This window comes from Euprymna scolopes, chromosome 27 (genome assembly GCF_053919585.1).
Source record: "Euprymna scolopes isolate OS-2025 chromosome 27, ASM5391958v1, whole genome shotgun sequence".
In the NCBI taxonomy this organism is placed as follows: Eukaryota; Metazoa; Mollusca; class Cephalopoda; order Sepiida; family Sepiolidae; genus Euprymna; species Euprymna scolopes.
In genome coordinates, this window is record NC_136508.1 from 111198713 (window position 1) to 111220887 (window position 22175).

Here is a 22175-nt window from a genome sequence, read left to right on the forward strand (position 1 = left end):
ACTAACGAAAATTATCTACGAACTAGCTCCATCATCGTCATTTTATAACCTTGAAACATGCAACTAACGAGAATTATCTACGAACTAGCTCCATCATCGCCATTTTATAACCTTGAAACATGTAACTAACGAAAATTATCTACGAATTAGCTCTCTCGTCGTCATTTTATAATCTTGAAACATGTCACTAACGAAAATTTTCTACAAACTAGCTCACTCATCGTCATTATATACTCTTGAAACATGTCGCTAAAAAAAATGTTCTACGAACTAGCTCCCTCATCGCCATTTTATAATCTTGAAACATGTCGCTAACAAAAATTTTCTACGAACTAGCTCCCTCATCCCCATTTTATAATCTTGAAACATGTCACTAACAACATTTTCTACCAACTAGCTCCCTCATAGCCATTTTATAATCTTGCAACATGTCACTAACAAAAATATTCTACGAACTAGCTCCCTCATAGTCATTGTATAATCTTGAAACATGTCACTAACGAAAATTATCTACGAAGTAGCTCCCTCATCGTCATTTTATAATCTTGAAACATGTCACTAACGAAGATTTTCTACGAACAAGCTCCTTCATCGTCATTTTATTATCTTGAAACATGTCACTAACGAAAATTATCTACGAACTAGCTCTCTCATCGTCATTTTATAATCTTGAAACATGTAACTAACGAAAGTTTTCTACGAACAAACTCCCTCATCATAATTTTATAATCTTTAAACATGTCGCTAACCAAAATGTTCTACGAACTAGCTCCCTCATCCAAATTTTATAATCTTGAAACATGTCACTAACAAAAATTTTCTACGAACTAGCTCCCTCATCGCCATTTCATAATCTTGAAACATGTCGCTAACAAAAATTTTCTACGAACTACCTCTGTCATCGTCATTTAATAACCTTGAAACATGTAACTAACGAAAATTATCTACGAATTAGCTCTCTCATCGTCATTTTATAATCTTGAAACATGTAACTAACGAAAATTATCTACGAACTAGCTCCATCATCGCCATTTTATAACCTTGAAACATGTAACTAACGAAAATTATCTACGAATTAGCTCTCTTATCGTCATTTTATAATCTTGAAACATGCAACTAACGAAAATTATCTACGAACTAGCTCCATCATCGTCATTTTATAACCTTGAAACATGTAACTAACGAAAATTATCTACGAACTAGCTCCATCATCGCCATTTTATAACCTTGAAACATGTAACTAACGAAAATTATCTACGAACTAGCTCCATCATCGCCATTTTATAACCTTGAAACATGTAACTAACGAAAATTATCTACGAACTAGCTCCATCATCGTCATTTTATAACCTTGAAACATGTAACTAACGAAAATTATCTACGAACTAGCTCCATCATCGCCATTTTATAATTTTGAAACATGTAACTAACGAAAATTATCTACAAACTAGCTCCATCATCGCCATTTTATAACCTTGAAACATGTAACTAACGAAAATTATCTACGAACTAGCTCCATCATCGCCATTTTATAACGATCATGTAACTAACGAAAATTGTCTACGAATTAGCTCTCTCGTCGTCATTTTATAATCTTGAAACATGTCACTAACGAAAATTTTCTACGAACTAGCTCCCTCATCCCCATTTTATAATCTTGAAACATGTCACTAACAAAATTTTCTACCAACTAGCTCCCTCATAGCCATTTTATAATCTTGCAACATGTCACTAACAAAAATATTCTACGAACTAGCTCCCTCATAGTCATTGTATAATCTTGAAACATGTCACTAACGAAAATTATCTACGAAGTAGCTCTGTCATCGTCATTTAATAATCTTGAAACATGTACCTAACGAAAATTATCTACGACCTAGCTCCCTCATCGCCATTTTATAATCTTGAAACATGTCACTAACGAAGATTTTCTACGAACAAGCTCCTTCATCGTCATTTTATAATCTTGAAACATGTCACTAACGAAAATTATCTACGAACTAGCTCTCTCATCGTCATTTTATAATCTTGAAACATGTAACTAACGAAAATTATCTACGAACTAGCTCCATCATCGCCATTTTATAACCTTGAAACATGTAACTAACGAAAATTATCTACGAATTAGCTCTCTCATCGTCATTTTATAATCTTGAAACATGCAACTAACGAAATTATCTACGAACTAGCTCCATCATCGTCATTTTATAACCTTGAAACATGTAACTAACGAAAATTATCTACGAACTAGCTCCATCATCGCCGTTTTATAACCTTGAAACATGTAACTAACGAAAATTATCTACGAACTAGCTCCATCTACGCCATTTTATAACCTTGAAACATGTAACTAACGAAAATTATCTACAAACTAGCACTCTCATCGTCATTTTATAATCTTGAAACATGCAACTAACGAAAATTATCTACGAACTAGCTCCATCATCGCCATTTTATAATCTTGAAACATGTAACTAACGAAAATTATCTACGAACTTGCTCCATCATCGCCATTTTATAACGAAACATGTAACTAACGAAAATTATCTACGAATTAGCTCTCTCGTCGTCATTTTATTATCTTGAAACATGTCACTAACGAAAATTTTCTACGAACTAGCTCACTCATCGTCATTATATAATCTTGAAACATGTCGCTAAAAAAATTTTCTACGAACTAGCTCCCTCATCCCCATTTTATAATCTTGAAACATGTCGCTAACAAAAGTTTTCTACGAACTAGCTCCCTCATCCCCATTTTATAATCTTGAAACATGTCGCTAAAAAAAATTTTCTACCAACTAGCTCCCTCATAGCCATTTTATAATCTTGCAACATGTCACTAACAAAAATATTCTACGAACTAGCTCCCTCATAGTCATTGTATAATCTTGAAACATGTCACTAACGAAAATTATCTACGAAGTAGCTCTGTCATCGTCATTTAATAATCTTGAAACATGTAACTAACGAAAATTATCTACGAACTAGCTCCCTCATCGCCATTTTATAATCTTGAAACATGTCACTAACGAAGATTTTCTACGAACAAGCTCCTTCATCGTCATTTTATAATCTTGAAACATGTAACTAACGAAAGTTTTCTACGAACAAACTCCCTCATCATAATTTTATAATCTTGAAACATGTCGCTAACCAAACTGTTCTACGAACTAGCTCCCTCATCCAAATTTTATAATCTTGAAACATGTCACTAAAAAAAATTTTCTACGATCTAGCTCCCTCATCGCCATTTCATAATCTTGAAACATGTCGCTAACAAAAATTTTCTACGAACTACCTCTGTCATCGTCATTTAATTACCTTTAAACATGTAACTAACGAAAATTATCTACGAATTAGCTCTCTCATCGTCATTTTATAATCTTGAAACATGTAACTAACGAAAATTATCTACGAACTAGCTCCATCATCGCCATTTTATAATCTTGAAACATGTAACTAACGAAAATTATCTACGAATTAGCTCTCTCATCGTCATTTTATAATCTTGAAACATGCAACTAGCGAAAATTATCTACGAACTAGCTCCATCATCGTCATTTTATAACCTTGAAACATGTAACTAACGAAAATTATCTACAAACTAGCTCCATCATCGCCATTTTATAACCTTGAAACATGTAACTAACGAAAATTATCTACGAACTAGCTCCCTCATCGCCATTTTATAACGAAACATGTAACTAACGAAAATTATCTACGAATTAGCTCTCTCGTCGTCATTTTATAATCTTGAAACATGTCACTAACGAAAATTATCTACGAAGTAGCTCTGTCATCGTCATTTAATAATCTTGAAACATGTAACTAACGAAAATTATCTACGAACTAGCTCCCTCATCGCCATTTTATAATCTTGAAACATGTCACTAACGAAGATTTTCTACGAACAAGCTCCTTCATCATCATTTTATAATCTTGAAACATGTCACTAACGAAAATTATCTACGAACTAGCTCTCTCATCGTCATTTTATAATCTTGAAACATGTAACTAACGAAAATTTTCTACGAACAAACTCCCTCATCATAATTTTATAATCTTGAAACATGTCGCTAACCAAAATGTTCTACGAACTAGCTCCATCATCCAAATTTTATAATCTTGAAACATGCCCCTAACAAAAATTTTCTACGAACAAACTCCCTCATCGTCATTTTATAATCTTGAAACATGTAACTAACGAAAATTATCTACGAACTAGCTCCAGCATCGCCATTTTATAACGAAACATGTAACTAACGAAAATTATCTACGAATTAGCTCTCTCGTCGTCATTTTATAATCTTGAAACATGTCACTAACGAAAATTATCTACGAAGTAGCTCTGTCATCGTCATTTAATAACCTTTAAACATGTAACTAACGAAAATTATCTACGAACTAGCTCCATCATCGCCATTTTATAACCTTGAAACATGTAACTAACGAAAATTATCTACGAATTAGCTCTCTCATCGTCATTTTATAATCTTGAAACATGCAACTAACGAAAATTATCTACGAACTAGCTCTCTCATCGTCATTTTATAATCTTGAAACATGCAACTAACGAAAATTATCTACGAACTAGCTCTCTCATCGTCATTTAATAACCTTGAAACATGTAACTAACGAAAATTATCTACGAACTAGCTCCATCATCGCCATTTTATAACCTTGAAACATGTAATTAACAATAATTATCTACGAACTAGCTCCATCATCGCCATTTTATAACCTTGAAACATGCAACTAACGAAAATTATCTACAAACTAGCACTCTCATCGTCATTTTATAACCTTGAGACATGCAACTAACGAAAATTATCTACGAACCAGCTCCATCATCGCCATTTTATAACGAAACATGTAACTAACGAAAATTATCTACGAATTAGCTCCATCATCGTCATTTTATAATCTTGAAACATGTCACTAACGAAAATTTTCTACGAACTAGCTCCCTCATCGCCATTTTATAATCTTGAAACATGTCGCTAACAAAAATTATCTACGAACAAGCTCCCTCATCGTCATTTTATAATCTTGAAACATGTCGCTAACAAAAATTTTCTACAAACTAGCTTCATCATCGCAATTTTATAATCTTGAAACATGTCACTAACAAAAATTTTCTACGAGCTACCTCCCTCATCGTCATTTTATTATCTTGAAACATGTCGCAAACAAAAATTTTCTACGAACTAGCTCCGTCATCATATTTTATAATCTTGAAACATATCACTAACGAAAATTATCTACGAACTAGCTCCCTCGTCGCCATTTTATAATCTTGAAACATGTCTCTAACAAAAATGTTCTAAAAACTAGCTCTCTTATCGCCATTTTGTAATCTTGAAACACTTCACTAACGTAAATTCTCTAATAACTAGCTCTCTCATCGTCATTTTATAATCTTGAAACATGTCACTAACAAATTTTTCTACGAACAAGCTCCCTCATCGTCATTTTATAATCTTGAAACATGTAACTAACGAAAATTATCTACGAACATTGTCCGTCATCGTCATTTTATAATCTTGAAACATGTCACTAGCAAAATTTTCTACGAACTAGCTCCCTCATCGCCATTTTATAATCTTGCAAATTGTCACTAACAAAAATATTCTACGAACTAGCTCCCTCATCGTCATTATATAATCTTGAAACATGTCACTAACGAAAATTATCTACGAACTAGCTTCCTCATCGTCATTTTATAATCTTGAAACATGTCACTAATAAAATGTACTACGAACAAGCTCCCTCATCGTCATTTTATAATCTTGAAACATGTAACTAACGAAAATTATCTACGAACATTCTCCCTCATCGTCATTTTATAATCTTGAAACATGTCACTAACGAAAATTTTCTACGAACTAGCTCCTTCATCGTCATTTTATAATCTTGAAACATGTCACTAACAAAAATTATTTACGAACTAGCTCCCTCATCGCCATTTTATAATCTTGAAACTTCTCACTAACGAAAATTGTCTACTTACGTCGTAGCATTAAGGATTGAGTTTTCAACAAACGAACAACATAAAGTTTTCTCGCACACGAACGTAAGAAAAACACTACCGAGGGCGGTGAAATGGAATAAAATAGTCCACAGATTTAGGGAAGAGGCCATCTGACGTAGGCGGTGTCGAGGCATAAAATATCCCCTTCAAGAAAGTTCGCAGTTGTTAACTTAAGGAGGAAAAACCCTGTTCCAATAATTAGAATGTTTTGTTTTTTATTTTCAACAGTTCAAATAATTAGAATTTTGCAAAATAAAAACTTCAAGTAATTAGAATTTTACAAAATAAACAGTTCAAATTTTTTGATAATTCAACAGTTAAAATAATTGGAAATTTACAAAATAAACAGTTCAAATAATTAGAATTAAAAAAAAAGAAACAGTCCACATGATCAGAATAGTTTTACGTTGTTAGTTAACCCTGTAAAATTCTATGATTTGTTTCACAATATTTGTAAAAGCATCTGTGTATGATAGGCACCGCCAAAACTGGGGGGGGGGGGCAGGTCAGTACTTTTTGACGGACCGTCTTTTTAAAAATCTACCAAAAATCAGGGAATTATCCGATCAATACGAAATTTTCAGCGATTATTAGGAGAAGAATGAACTTTATAACAGTGTACTTATTTTTCATAAACGATATTTATATATATATTTTTTTTGCTTACAAACCCCCCCTTGTTTTGAAGTGGGAACAAATATGCTTAAAATAATCATCTGAGACTGAAATCAACATATTGTGTTGTAAGGGACAGAATTATAGATTCAAAAAAAAAAAAAAAAAAAATTGTTTGCATACCTTATTTTGACGTCTGAATATCAGAACTTCGATTGTGTTTAATTATCCCGCTTTTGAGTTTTGAAGTGTGAAATTCGGTGAATATGTTAAGTAAAATAATTAATTTAAGTTAAGCAAAACAACAAAAAAATTTTTTTAATATTTATACGAAAAAAGCCATTTTAAAATTTTTGATAAATAAATTAACAATTTTTTTTTAGCGAGCCGAATAATGCATGACCATTATTAAACAGGGCATGCTTTGAATAATCGATACCAAAAAAAAAAAAAATTCGATAAATATTGTGCCCTTTGTGTTAAAAATAGCATCTTTTTTTTCGATCCCGTTTGAAAACGTTTGCCGCCTTTGACTATGGTGGACCAAACGCGCTGAAATAATTTTTTTTTATTCTGCTTTAAATTGCCCCCCCCCCCATTTTGGGGAGTCTGGCCCCCCCACACATACACATTAAAAACCAAACGCATACAAATGGTCACCCATCTGGTACTGGCCAGCCTCAGCTTAATAATACATTGAAATTTTCGTCACTGAAAAATAAGTTTTTTTTGGCCTGTTTGGTCTTCCATAGTTTGCTTTTTATCAGACGAAAACGTAAACAGAGTCGATCTGAACTCTACGTCAACGCGAATATCTGGTTACCTATATGAATAAGTGGAATTATTTGAAATTCAGGTACTTATATTATAATATTTTTGCATATTCTCTTAGAAAATCATCCTAAATCTTAGTTAGACAATAAATAAATAAATTAATTATTTCAAAAACCCTTTTTTTTTAAATATTTAAGTACGTTTTTGTGCAAGACAAAAAATGTCAATTGTTAACTTTTGGGGAAAATTTAACATTTAAAATTGAATTAAAAATAGTAGAAAAAGTTTTACATTATTCTGTTTTCTATATGATAAAATTCAGGGTTTTATCTTTCTGGAAAAAAAAAGTTACTCAGAAATAATGGATTTTAATAAACGTAATTTCGTTTTAAAAAACAACAACAACTTGATTTTGCGGCCATTTTTGGCGGTGCCTAGTGTATGAGTTATCGCATATTTTAGGGTTAGGGTAATTTTATGCCTCGACATCGCCTACGTCAGACGGCCTCTCCCCGAACTCAGAATGAGGCGGACGTCGGGACCATCTCCGTAAAGGATAACTCAGAGTCGTGGTCAGCGACCTCGAATAACCCTTAAAAAAAACAGCTTAGAGTGGGCGGTGTTCTGTTGTAGCGTAAGGTTACATTGTTTCTTAAAAAAAAAAAAAATTTAAAATAATGTTTTCGGCGAAATAAATATTTATGTAAAATAAGAAGAAAAAATAGAACAATTAAGCTAATTTAAGAAAAAAAAAAAAAAAAAAAAAAAAAACGAAACCAAATACGTTTTCAAGGATACATTGTTTCTAAACAAACAAACAAAGTAAATTTGCTAAAACTTAATTTTCAAAATCTGGCTATCATTCAAATCAAAATAAATTTAAAGAATAAGAACTTTGTCATTTTTTGTTTGTTATTCTTTCAAATATTAATGAAATTACGATAAAAAAATAATAATAATTTTACACGTAATATTAACGAAAACATCGCCTCCATTTAAATTTTCCTCTTTTTAATTTGTTTTTTTCTGCGAACTAGCTCTCTCGTCGCCATTTTGAAAATGTAAAACTCATCACTAACATCGTCATATCAATGTATGCTTTTTCGGCGAATGAATGAAATATAAGTTTCTTTCTTCCCAGTGAGTATTTTATTATTATTTTTTGTTTCTTTAAAATATATTCGATGATTTGTTAAAATAAACTTCATCCATTTTATTATATTTTTTAATTTACTCTGTAAAAAAAAAAAAAAATGTTTTCTTTTTATGTTATTGAAGTTTATTTATCACTTATGCATGACTGACGCCAAGGCCATAATGTTCGTTTTCACTAAGGGCGATAACTCCTATTTCATAAATAGATGTTTAATAAAACATTTTTTTATTACAATAAAATTATTTCATTATTTGTTGTTTCTTTAAAACATATTCGATTAATTGTTCAATTATATTTTCATTGATTTTATTTTAATTGATGTCATCAAAGTTATTTTCTTAAAGAATCATTTATTTTATTGAAATTTGTTTTATTTTTGTCAAGATTAAAGATTATTTCTTTTAAAAAAATCATATAAAAATATACTGTTCCTTTACACGAGGTTCAATTTTAACGTCTTTATTTTCTCCACGAGGCACTTTTTCTTTGAAACAAAAAATAAATTTACAATTAATTGTATTTTTTACGATTGACAATATTAAATGTGGCATTCTTGTAATTGTGAGAAAAATATAAATATGATTATATCATAATTTTTATTACACAAAACATTCGAGTAATTGTAAAAATAAATGATGTTTTCAATGTATGTAAGTGTTGAATTTGCGATATTCGTTTGTTATTAGATGAAAATATAAACATTTTATTTCAGTTTGTAATTCATTTTTTTTTTGTAATTTTTTAAAACAAAACATTAAAGTAATTGTAAAAATAAATGATGTTTTCAATGTATGTAAGTGTTGAATTTGCGGTATTCGTTTGTTATTAGATGAAAATATAAACATTATTTTATTTCAGTTTGTAATTCATTTTTTTTTTTTGTAATTTTTTAAAACAAAACATTAAAGTAATTGTAAAAATAAATGATGTTTTCAATGTATGTAAGTGTTGAATTTGCGATATTCGTTTGTTATTAGATGAAAATATAAACATTATTTTATTTCAGTTTGTAATTCATTTTTTTTTTGTAATTTTTTAAAACAAAACATTAAAGTAATTGTAAAAATAAATGATGTTTTCAATGTATGTAAGTGTTGAATTTGCGATATTCGTTTGTTATTAGATGAAAATATAAACATTATTTTATTTCAGTTTGTAATTCATTTTTTTTTGTAAATTTTTAAATCAAAACATTCAAGTAATTGTAAAAAATGATGTTTTTGGAACTATTTTATTTCATGTAACAACGTTTTATAACATAGCAGTAAAAAAATGTTAAAATGTAAAATATGACGATATTGTCATTTTTCTAATCTGGAGTGATTTTCATGAAAGTTTAGCGATTGGAGATCGGACGAGCACTTGCCATGAAAATAAAGATAAAGTAAAATGCGTCGATATTGTAACTTTCTAATCTGGAGTTATTTTTCTCAACACAATGACGATGATTGCTATGACGTTATCCACCTTTCTAACGTGATCCTCGTCTTTAACATCCTTTTTATTTTTCTTTATTGTGACACCATTTCACACACAGAATGCACGCGTCAATTTTCCTAAACAAATTCTAATTATCATTTTAATTATAAAAATAATAATTGACAATTAACAAAATCATTATATTTTCATATAAAATTATAGATTTTTAAGAATTTATGTAATCCATACATTGTATATTATTGCACATATATTAATTGTGATTTAATTTGATGAATAGCATATTTTTTGTTTTTTTATAATAATTGGATTAAAATCTTATTTTAGTCACAAAAAATAACAGTTTAAATGGACGATTTCTCAAACAAATTAATATTATTTTAGTGATTAAATGAAAATCGATAAAATATATAATGCATGTAAATATTAGATATATTATAAACCGAATCAACTGTTTTAATCACTGGTGGACATTAATTTCATTCATCTAAAAAATTATATTAAACAGTGAGAAAATTATCAAAAACTAAGAAAATTGTCATAGTTTTTTTTAAATATTTTAGGTCTCTCTCTCTCTCTCTCTCTCTGTCACTCTCTCTCTCTCTCTCTCTCTCTCTCTCTGTCTCTCTTTATATAAGAGAGGCGGTAGCACTCTCTATATAGGGATGGCCCGTACACGCCTATATACGCCTACAAAACAAAACTATCCAAATCTCAACTAAAATCAACTTATAAGTTTCAAAAAGCACATATTCTTACAGAGAAGCGTCTTACGAATCCAGCGAGTGTCAGAAGGTCGGTTAAAATGTCAAAAGAGAGCAAAAAAAAAGGGTACAAAAATGGCCAATTCTTCTTCTTTCTTCTTTATTCTTCTTCTTTCTTCTTTATTCTTCTTCTTTCTTCTTTATTCTTCTTCTTTCTTCTTTCTTTTGAGACGATGTATCTCGGTGTACAAACGGTCTCTGACAACAGTTCAAGCATCAATCGACTGCTCTTTACACGGAGAAGTGCAGTGACCCATCGCTTTTTAGCTAACTCCAAAATTAAATAAGATTACGTGTAATAACAAGTTTTAAACACTATATACCCAATGTAGAGAGACCACTTCGAACACGGAACTTCTCTCAAAAGGGACAGCTCCAAATAATACACCAGATGCTCACAGACGTTCCAGTTTGCCAGTGGCCTATATTTCTTGGAAGCTAAATATTTGAGGTGAATGTTAAGGTTTTTTCTTTAAACAGTAACCCACCAGCGTTAATGAAACCACAAAATCTTTATCTCAGTTGATCAAAATTGTTATAAGAGTAACCTATCAGCAAGTACGACGTCAAAAAACAATGTTATAAAAACAAATAATTCTTCAGATTTTGGACTGTAAAATATGTACAAAATGTCAATGCTGTGACCAGGATTCGAACCTAGGTTAGCACGGCCACAACGTGGGGTCCTAACCTCTAGACGATCACGGCTAACACTGACGTCTGTCGCTCTTGGGAGAAAGACACATGACTGCTGCCAAACTATTGAAAAATAAGGAGGAAACTTGAAATTCTCACGCATACCAACCATTGTTAAATGCAGCTGAATCTCTTCGCTTGCTAAGAAAAGTAGATCAGACCAGTTTTTCTAAGAACTCACCAAACGCCAAAGGAAATAAGTTAAATTAACCGCAAAAGAAACTGCAAGAAAGTCATCTTCTAAGAACTCACTGGAAGCTGACCAAAAAGAATCCAAATCCAAGCCCTAGCCACAAAAATAACTAGATATTGTGGCTACTATACACAATCTACTAATAAAAACAAGTTTTCTAAAATAAACTACAATAAATTAACCAAGTAAGCTCACACTGTCACTGATTAGGACTTCATATAAAGATAACAACTACACTATTGGTGTATATACCGTTCCACACTTTAACTATTGGTGACGGGGCAGTATCTCAATTCTACGAGAGTTGTCTTGCTATAAGATAAGTGATATTATAATAAGATACACATAAGTGTTATATGTTTACATTTAATAAAAAATGCCAAAGTCAGCACGTAGTAAAAAAGCTCAGAGAAATATAGACTATGAAAAAAACAAAGTCAAGGTATTATCTGAGCAAAAAGAATACTATCAGAAAAATGCTGAAATAATAAAAATTAAGTATCATGCAAATCCTGAGGCAAAGAAGGCTGCCTCACGTGCTGACTCAAAAGCACGGTATAACAGGGATCCCGAGGGGAAAAAAACTGCCTCACGTGCTTTTTATAACAAAGAACCAGAAAAAAAGAAGGCTGCCTCACGTGCTGACTCAAAAGCACGGTATAACAGGGATTCTGAGGAGAAAAAAGCTGCCTCACATGCTCTTTATAACAAAGAACCAGAAAAAAAGAAGGCTGCCTCACGTGCTGACTCAAAAGCACTGTATAACAGGGATCCCAAGGGGAAAAAAGCTGCCTCATGCACAAACTATTATAAATATAAATATCAAAAACTTCCAAATCTTTGCCAAAACGCCAAAGAATGAACCAAGAAAAATTTAATAGTGAAGGTATTAACATTTTAGAACTTTATAATACTCTAACTGTTTTATCAGAGAGGCGGTAGCACTCTCTATGTAATATAGAACCGATGGAGGACCAAGAGGCAACTCCTAAGGCCCAAAACCCAAAGACCTAAAACCCAGCAGGAAGCGACCTGCTACTAATGGAGGCGGCAATGAGCCGCCTCCTAAAAAAGACAATACTATCATGAATGTAAGTTTAAAAATAAGACTGTAAGTAAAAATACTAATTAACAAGAATAAAAAAGCATTAGAAATGCAAAAGGATATAGGGATGGTATGCCAAAAAGTATACAAACAAGATAGCTATGAATGGCTAGGCACATGGAAATAGAATTGCATCCAAAGTATAGCCCTATAGCTTTTTACAACCATAATGATGGCACGGAATGGAGATTGGAGAAAAGCTATACCATACCTATATCCTTTTGCATTTCCAATGCTTTTTTATTCTTGTATATATATAAAGAGACAGACGGACAGAAGAGAGAAAGACGGAAAGAGTAAGAGAGATTTATGTTGCATAAAATTATTTATTTTCTCACAACTAATTCTAATTCATCCACATCAATGAAAGTTGACTTATAGATTTCCTGGTGATGATATATATATATATATATATATATATATATATATATATATATATATATATATATATATATATATATATATATATATGGGTCTATATATATATCTATATATATCATATATATCATATATATATATATATATCATATATATGTGTCTATATATATATCATATATATATATATATATATATGTGTCTATATATATATCATATATATATGTGTCTATATATATATCATATATATATATATATATATGAGCTATATATATATCATATATATATGAGTCTATGTATATATCATATATATATATCATATATACATATATATGAGTCTACATATGTATATTATATATATATATCATATATCTATATTATATATGAGTCTTTATATATATATATATATTATATATATCATATATATATATATATATATATATGAGTCTATATATATATATATATATATATATATATATATATATATATATATATATATATATATATATAAATATATATATATATATGTATACGAGTCTTGGGAGCTTTTTTTAAAACTATTTATAAAGATTATATAATTTTTTATATTTTCTATCATTTGTTGGAAAAACAATTTAGTTAGTAAGTCATTTAATCATCTGTAATCAATGCACCAATTTGCTCTATCGAATTCGCAACAGTCCCAATATTAATTTAAGGGATCATCAGTTGTTTATCATGAAACACTGTTTCGAGAATTTAAAAACGAAACAGTATATTAAATCACGTCTCCCCAGCAGTGTTAATAAACAACACCTCCCTTAATCATATATGTATAGATATAAGATTTGCATACTTTATGCATGTAAAATAATATATATATATATATATATATATATATATATATATATATATATATATATATATATATATATATATATATATTAGAATTTCAGAAATCTGGGATGATATAAAAAAGTTGGAAGTCCTAGACTCGAATTTTGGCCTAATTTGGACCCATCTGTCGAACACGTCTGAATTTGGGATTTGAAACCTTAATCTCTTGCCTGCAGGCCAAGTACACTAGAACTTTAACAACTGCACTGCACACAATAAAAGTTAATTAGCCAACAGAATTCAAGCAAACTGCATTGAAATCCGATCATGGGATATTCCTTCTTCATCTCGAGCAAAGGATAAAGTTATCAAATCATTAAAAACCTAAGCCGATTTCTCACAAGTAAGATTTTTATACTCGCTGTGACGTTAGTCATGTAAAAAGCTAACCAAGCGAGCAAATTAATATTGGAATTTTCAGAATAATTATTGTTGCTCAAGCAGAAGAGTACTTATTTTTGCATGCAAGAGATTTGGGTTTACAATCTCGAGTACAACTGATGGGCACAAGAGTAATTCCATCTCAAATCATCAAACTTTCACCATAAAACTTGCTTTCATAAAAACTTTCACCATATGTTGGTATCATAAAAACTTTCACCATATGTTGGTATCATAAAAACTTTCACCATATGTTGGTATCATAAAAACTTTCACCATATGTTGGTATCATAAAAACTAGGGAATTCTAAAAATTTGAGCTTTTAACTCTAAGCGGTTACGGAAATATTGCAATTTTGGTATTTTCTGTATATTGTGTCAAGGCGTAAATTTGCAAAATTGTGAAATTACGTTTTGGGGCATGAATCAATTTCTAGAGTAGGTAGAACCTTGAAAATTTGTATGGGCAAGGGTTTCCACATGAGAAATCTAAAAATCATGTTTAAAACCTCTGAAAATGAACTGTTTCTGAGTTATTGAACTTTTAAACCGAGATTTGGGTATTGGTCTAAGGCGACCCCCCAAAAAACATATGGCACTATTGGAAATTGATCTTTTTTGTTCTTAGACATTCTTGAGAGTCTGAACTTAAATTCCTCCAAAAAAGTGTTTAGTTCTTTCCTCGTTAGCTCACAATCAAACCTGAAAGATGGGCAGTTTTACGCGCCTCACTTCCAGACAGAGCAGTGTACAAGGAGTCACTTGACTTCACCATAAACAGGAAATCCTGAATTTTGTTTTGACTTACTGTTCATTTAAAAAGTGCTATTGCTGCTTTCTGGTGTTTCTTTTAAGTTGGCTGAAACTATTTTGCTTGTTTTTTTTTTGTTTGATGCAAGGATGCAAGTAGCAGGTAAAGTCAAATAATCGGATAGTTCACAATCGAACCTCAAAATGTGGCAAATCACAGCAGACAATTCCAAATAATAAACTGCATGTGGTGAGGATACAATGTGTTTGTAGCATTTATGAACCCCTAAAAATTTTCAATGTTTAGTGGGCACTTATCTTTTTTTAACAACAGCAGTGCATCAAAGAATAATTTACTGTACCTTATGGTCATAAAGAGTTTCAGCATTAAAGAATGTAAAAAGTGAAGAGTAAAATTCCTTAAAATTTTTAAAATGGTATATTCCATATTTCTCTTCACTTTAGTAGTTTATTACAATAAAACAAGAGATATCACTTCAACAGTCCAAACAACAATTTATAAAAATATGTTCGAATCAAAATGGTATATTCCATATTTTCCTTCAAAACAAAAAAGCTATTTGCTACGTTAAAATTTGTATTGGAAAGTATTTCTCATAATAATACATAACCAACCCGTTTGACAAAAACCATAAAAAATATTCAAAAGAGCAGACAACAATAAAAAGAGTGAAAAATTGGATTAACAAATACAACAAATGATTACCTTTTTGCCACTATGACAATGCAAGCTGTTGTGCCTTATTGGTATAAGGTGTTTCAGCATCAAAAATAATTTCCTTTATGTAACGTGCCCTACCTGAGGACCACACAGCTTTGCTTGTTTTATTTCAAAATGAAATTACTCAAAATTTTAATATTACAGTGGTCAGTATTCATCTGAATTAAAGTTGCAAACTTTTCAAATGGTAAAATTTTAGTAGTTTTTACAATAAAACTAGAGATATCAATTCAATAGTCCAAAAAAACAATTTCTCTTCAAAACAAAAAAAACTATTTGTATGTTAAAATGAGTATTCAAAAGTATTTCTTATAATAATGCGTAACCATCCCGTAGGACAAAAACATTCGTTTTTAACAATAGGAAACATTGAATGTAAACTAGGGACCCTACAGAACAAACCAATTTGACTGACAGGACGAGAGAAAAATTAGAATTAACTAGAGATATCACTTCAGCAGTCCAAATAACAATTTATAAATATATGTTCGAATCAAAATGGTATATTCCATATTTTTCTTTAAAACAAAAAAAGCTATTTGCTGCGTTAAAATTAGTGTTGAAAAGTATTTCTTATGATAATACATAACCAACCTGTTTGACAAAAACCATAAAAAAATTCAAAGAGCAGATAACAATAAAAAGAGTGAAAAATTGGATGAACAAATACAACAAATACCTTTTTGCCACAATGACAATGCAAGCTGTTGTGCCCTATTGTTATAAAGAGTTTCAGCATCCAAAATATATCCATTTATGTAGAGATGAGACATTGTGTCCACGAAAAGTAGTTAGAATAATATTGAAACCCCATATGTGGAAAGATTTAACAATCAAATATATCTGGAGGGAAAATGAAAAGCCCTTACCATTCTTAAACGAAGTAAAAGTCGAGAAGAAAAGTAGAGAGTAAGACGACTCAAAGAAAATTACAAAGTAGAACTAGTATAGAATTTAACATGATATGAGAACTGTTAATTACAAATAATAGATTATACAGTAATAAGTAAACAATGATATACAGTGATAAACATATATATACAGTTGTATAAACATGTGATGAACATATATATACAGTTGTAGTAATAGTGATATATATATAATTGAATAGATAATATATACAATGTTAATAAATAATAATGTATATATATAGTAATAGTATAATAGATACTATATACAATGGTAAAAAATAATAATGTATATATATAGTAATAACAATTAGATACTATATACAATGGTAATAAATAATAATGTATATATATAGTAATAGTATAATAGATACTATATACAATGGTAAAAAATAATAATGTATATATATAGTAATAACAATTAGATACTATATACAATGGTAATAAATAATAATGTATATATATAGTAATAATATATTAGATACTATATACAATGTTAATAAATAATAATTAGTAATAATAATTAGTAAATATTCACAACTTAATATAAAATAAGTTTACTCCCCGCCCCATTTACCCCGCACAAGAGTTGTCTGCAATGACAGTGGGCGCAGTAATTAGATTTTTTGTAAATACAACTGCAAACTACTTAGGATTTCTATCCAGTCCTGGCTGACAGAAAAAGACTGTTATATTATAAATCCTTTTTAGAATTCAAAACACAACAACTATTGGTGTAAGCAACAGTCCGTTTTTTATTTCGCCTGTTGTTCTTGCTTATGGTAGATAGAGAGAGAGAGAGAGAGAGAGAGTTTGAGAGCGATAGAGAGAATTATCGTGGCGTCCACTCGGTTGACAATCAAATCTCCAACTGCAATCTTTTTTCTTCTGTCACTTTTTCCTGTCAATCTTTTCAAAACATCAACATAACCAGATTCCTTTCTGTTACATTTTTCATAACAATAATAATGTTTGTTTATATTTGTGAGAAATATTGAAACAATTCCCGTTTAGCTTGTCAATTTCTGACATTTCATCCGCAGACGCGTGCCTCATTTTAATTCATGAACATACATATATGTATATACACCTATACACACATATATATACTAGCATGTCAACCCGGCTTAGACCGGGTCATTCGTGTAAAATAAAGGATTCCATTCAAAATTCTATCAAAATTCCTGAGTTCGACAGAAACATTCCTGAGTTCGACAGACAGCTGAAGAAGGTCGGAAGTTACATCCCAATTATATGAATAGCTACTCCTCATTTAAAAATCAGAAACGTTCTATTTTAAAGATTAATGTTGGGAACAAGATTGAACTTTTTTATTAATCTCTCTCTCCCTCTCTTTCTCCGTCTTTCTCTCTATATATATATATAGTCGTTGGAGATTTTACCCTTTTAAAAAAACTTATTTACTTTTTATATTTTATATCATTTGTTAGAAAACTATTTAGTAAGTCATTTAATCAACTGCAATCAATGCATCAACTTGTTCTCTCGAACTCTCAATAGTCCTAATGTTAATTTAAGGGATATTCAGTTGTTTACCAGGAAACACTGTTTTGAGAATTTAAAAACAAAACAGTATATTAAATTATGGGTCCCAAGCAGTGTTGATCAAACACCACCTCCCTTAATCACAAGAACAAAAATGTTACAGATATTAGATCTAGTTTCATACTCTTGATTAATTTCGCTACTTATATATATATATATATATATATATATATATTAAAAATTAACTCAAATATGTGAATAAAGAAAATATGAATAGAAATTTTATATTAATTACAAATAAAATTGTTTCACATTTTCATAGATTTAAGTACTACATACATTTTATTTTTGTTAGAAATTACTCTGATAATTTATTATTTTATTTCAGATATCAAGTTCAGAAACCAGATTTTGATTAATACAGCAACAATCACTGTTGATGCTATGACTTGCGCATAAAATTTTTGTGGTTAGAGTTGCTTAAACTCCAGCCACTCCTCTCCTGGATCGGCACTCTTAAATACGAGTGTCAAGTAGAACTTCCGAAACAACTGGAAAAAAGCATTTTCCCAGAAATTCAGTTTAAAATATATGTCCAACAATACCGCTTAAACTCTAATTCAATCAGTATTAAAAAAAGGCCAATTTAAAAAAAAATGTTTACACACACTGATGAAAATCCTTATTCATGTGAAGTTTGTGGTTCAACATTTTCAAAGAAACACAATTTAAAGACTCATATGTTCACACATACTGGTGAAAAGCCTCATTCATGTGAAGTTTGTGGTACAGCATATTCCCAGAAATCCAATTTAAAAATTCATATGTACACACACACTGGTGAAAAGCCTCATTCGTGTCAAGTGTGTGGTACAGCATTTTTCCGTAAATTTTCTTTAAAAGAACATATGGTCACACACACTGGTGAAAAACCTCATTCATGTCAAGTGTGTGGTACAGCATTTTTCCGTAAATTTTCTTTAAAAGAACATATGCTCACACACACGGGTGAAAAGCCTCATTCATGTGAAGTTTGTGGTTCAACATTTTCTCAGAAATCAACTTTAAAAACTCATATGTTAACACACACTGGTGAAAAACCTTATTCATGTGAAGTTTGTAGTTCAAAATTTTCACAGAAGCACACTTTAAAAAATCATATGTTTACACACACTGGTGTAAAACCTCATTCATGTGAAGTTTGTGGTGCAACATTTTCACAGAAAGGCAATTTAAAATCTCATATGTTAAAACACACTGGGGAAAAGCCTCATTCATGTGAAGTTTGTGGTTCAACATTTTCCATGAAATCCGATTTGAAAACTCATATGTTTACACACACTGGCGAAAAACGTCATTCATGTCAAGTGTGTGGATCCGCATTTTCCCGTAAATGTATTTTAAAAAAACATATGTTTACACACACTGGCGAAAAACCATGTTCATGCCAAGTGTGTGGTAGAGCATTTTCCCAAAATAATTCTTTAAAAATACATATGTTCACACACACAGGTGAAAAGCCTCATTCATGTGAAGTGTGTGGCAAAACATTTTCACAAAAATTAGACGTAAAAAGGCACATGTTTACACACACGGGCGAAAAACATCATTCATGTCAAGTGTGTGAGTCAGTATTTTCAGAAGCACATGACTTAAAAACACATATGTTAACACACCATGCCAAATGAGACCTTAAAAAGATATATGATAATACAACGTCCTTTATTACTATGAACTTGATATAGCTCAATGTTAAAAAATAAATTATCAGTACCTAAAAAATGATATAAAATTAATATGGTCTCTGAAAGAAATACATATAATACCAATTGTGATAGGAGCAACTTTCCTAATTAAAAAAAAAACTTAACAAATTCTTGTAAATAATCCATGACACACCAAGCTGTAACAAAACCAAAACCAGAACGGTGTCTATTTTAAAACATCCTTTTTATTATGAATATACTTCCAAATCTTCATGAAATAAAACGTAAGTTCCAGGTTTGATCCACCTTACATTACATTACAATCATAAAAGACATATAGAAGCACACAAAGTCGTACACCATACACTACAATCATAAAAAGACATATAGAAACACACAAAGTCATACACCATATGTTACAATCATAAAAATATATATAGAAACACGCACAGTCATACACCATACATTACAATCATAAAAAGACATAGAAACACACAAGGTCATACACCATACATTACAATCATAAAAAGACATATAGAAACACACAAAGTCATACACCATACATTACAATCATAAAAAGACATAGAAACACACAGTCATACTTCATAGATTACAATCATAAAAAGACATATAGAAACACCAAAGTCATAAAAACTGAATGTAGAGTAACTTTATGCCTACTAGGCCCCATTATTGTGTGTCTGCAGTCTCTTTCTGTACAGCGGTTTGAGCCTGGAAATGAAGATCTTTTTCATCATAAATAAATCCTGCCCAAATATTTAAAAATATGCATGGTGTGCTTTCTTTCTACTGCCACCCAGTATGTCCCCCAAGCTGCGCATGAAGGCATCCCCTTTATTAATATAAAGTAACTTCTGATACAAAATAAGAAGTGATGGACAATGAGGAATTTCTAAAAAAAAAAAACTGAATAAAAACTAATATACATACTGGCAGGTCGCAACGTAGGATAAAAAGAGACTCTCAACCCGCTTCTAACACCAGGTTTGAAGAGGTAAGTAATGATGTAAATCTTTTTTCCTCTGAACTATGACAATAAGGCTACAAGGTGTTAATACTGGAGAACTTGGTTCCCTAGCTCAAGTAGTTTCATGATAATGTAAAGGCGATTAAGTGTCAGCAGTTTTAACAGTTTCATAAAATTGAAACGATTAAAACGATTAAAAGCAATTAAATGTGGAGGTTCCACTGGTTTTTCAGGATAACTCTACCTACCTTTGATCCTCAGCTTATAATGTTAAGTGCTTAGCCAGAGAGCATTAAGTACCATGTTTTGAGTTCTTGGTATGATTTAACTGACGATTGAACTCCAGTTTTTTTTTTTTGACTATTGTAAAGGTTAAAAACTGGAGCAAAACAGTAAATAAAAGTGAAGTGTTTCAGCATTTTTAAGAACGATGTAATTAACGATTAAATTTATATGCATTGTGATATTGTCGTTTTTATTCTTTATTTTCTGAATTTGTTGAGATTTGCATTATCTTCATAAGTTTTCTGTTAAAAATTATCTAGCTAATTTTAGCTCACTACACACACTCGGTAACACACACACACACAGATGTATATATATATATATATATATATATATATATATATATATATATCTTTGTAGAAATATATTTTCTTATATATCAAGTTCAATGTAATTACAGAGCAATATAGAGAATAAATGACAAAAATTTATATTCCAAAATTCATGATGTTGACCATCTTATAATTTATTCCTTTAATTCAGTTGACTTATGCAATTCTTGACAGCATCTGTTTCGTAGCGCAAAATCAATCACTTTATTAACATATCAATCAGTGAATCTATTATGGCCTTAACTCATCGGAAGAAATAACAACGATCAATTCGTCAAAAGGAATTAAAATGTGATTTGAAATGGTAAAACTCCGAAAATTGAAAGAGAAGCTGCGATTACCTTTATATTTTTCCATTACGCCATCTTGAATTCAAGATTAAATTATTAATACAAATACCAGAATATGTTTAGTATTGAAAATAAAATTGAAATAAATACGAACATATTATTTTTTAAATTATTGATACAAATATTTTTTAATATTAACAATAATTTAAAATAAATACTACAAAATTATTTTTAAATTATTAATACATATACATTTGAAAAT

General features: G+C 30.3%; 1 long non-coding RNA gene across 1 annotated transcript; it reads left to right on the forward strand.

Annotated features, from left to right (window-relative positions):
- The first annotated feature begins 5763 nt into the window (after window positions 1-5763).
- On the forward strand, window positions 5764-21470 carry LOC145249068 (uncharacterized). Its single transcript, XR_013863465.1, has 2 exons — window positions 5764-8563; window positions 18701-21470. It is a non-coding gene; the product is annotated as an uncharacterized LOC145249068 (long non-coding RNA).
- Window positions 21471-22175: the final 705 nt, after the last annotated feature.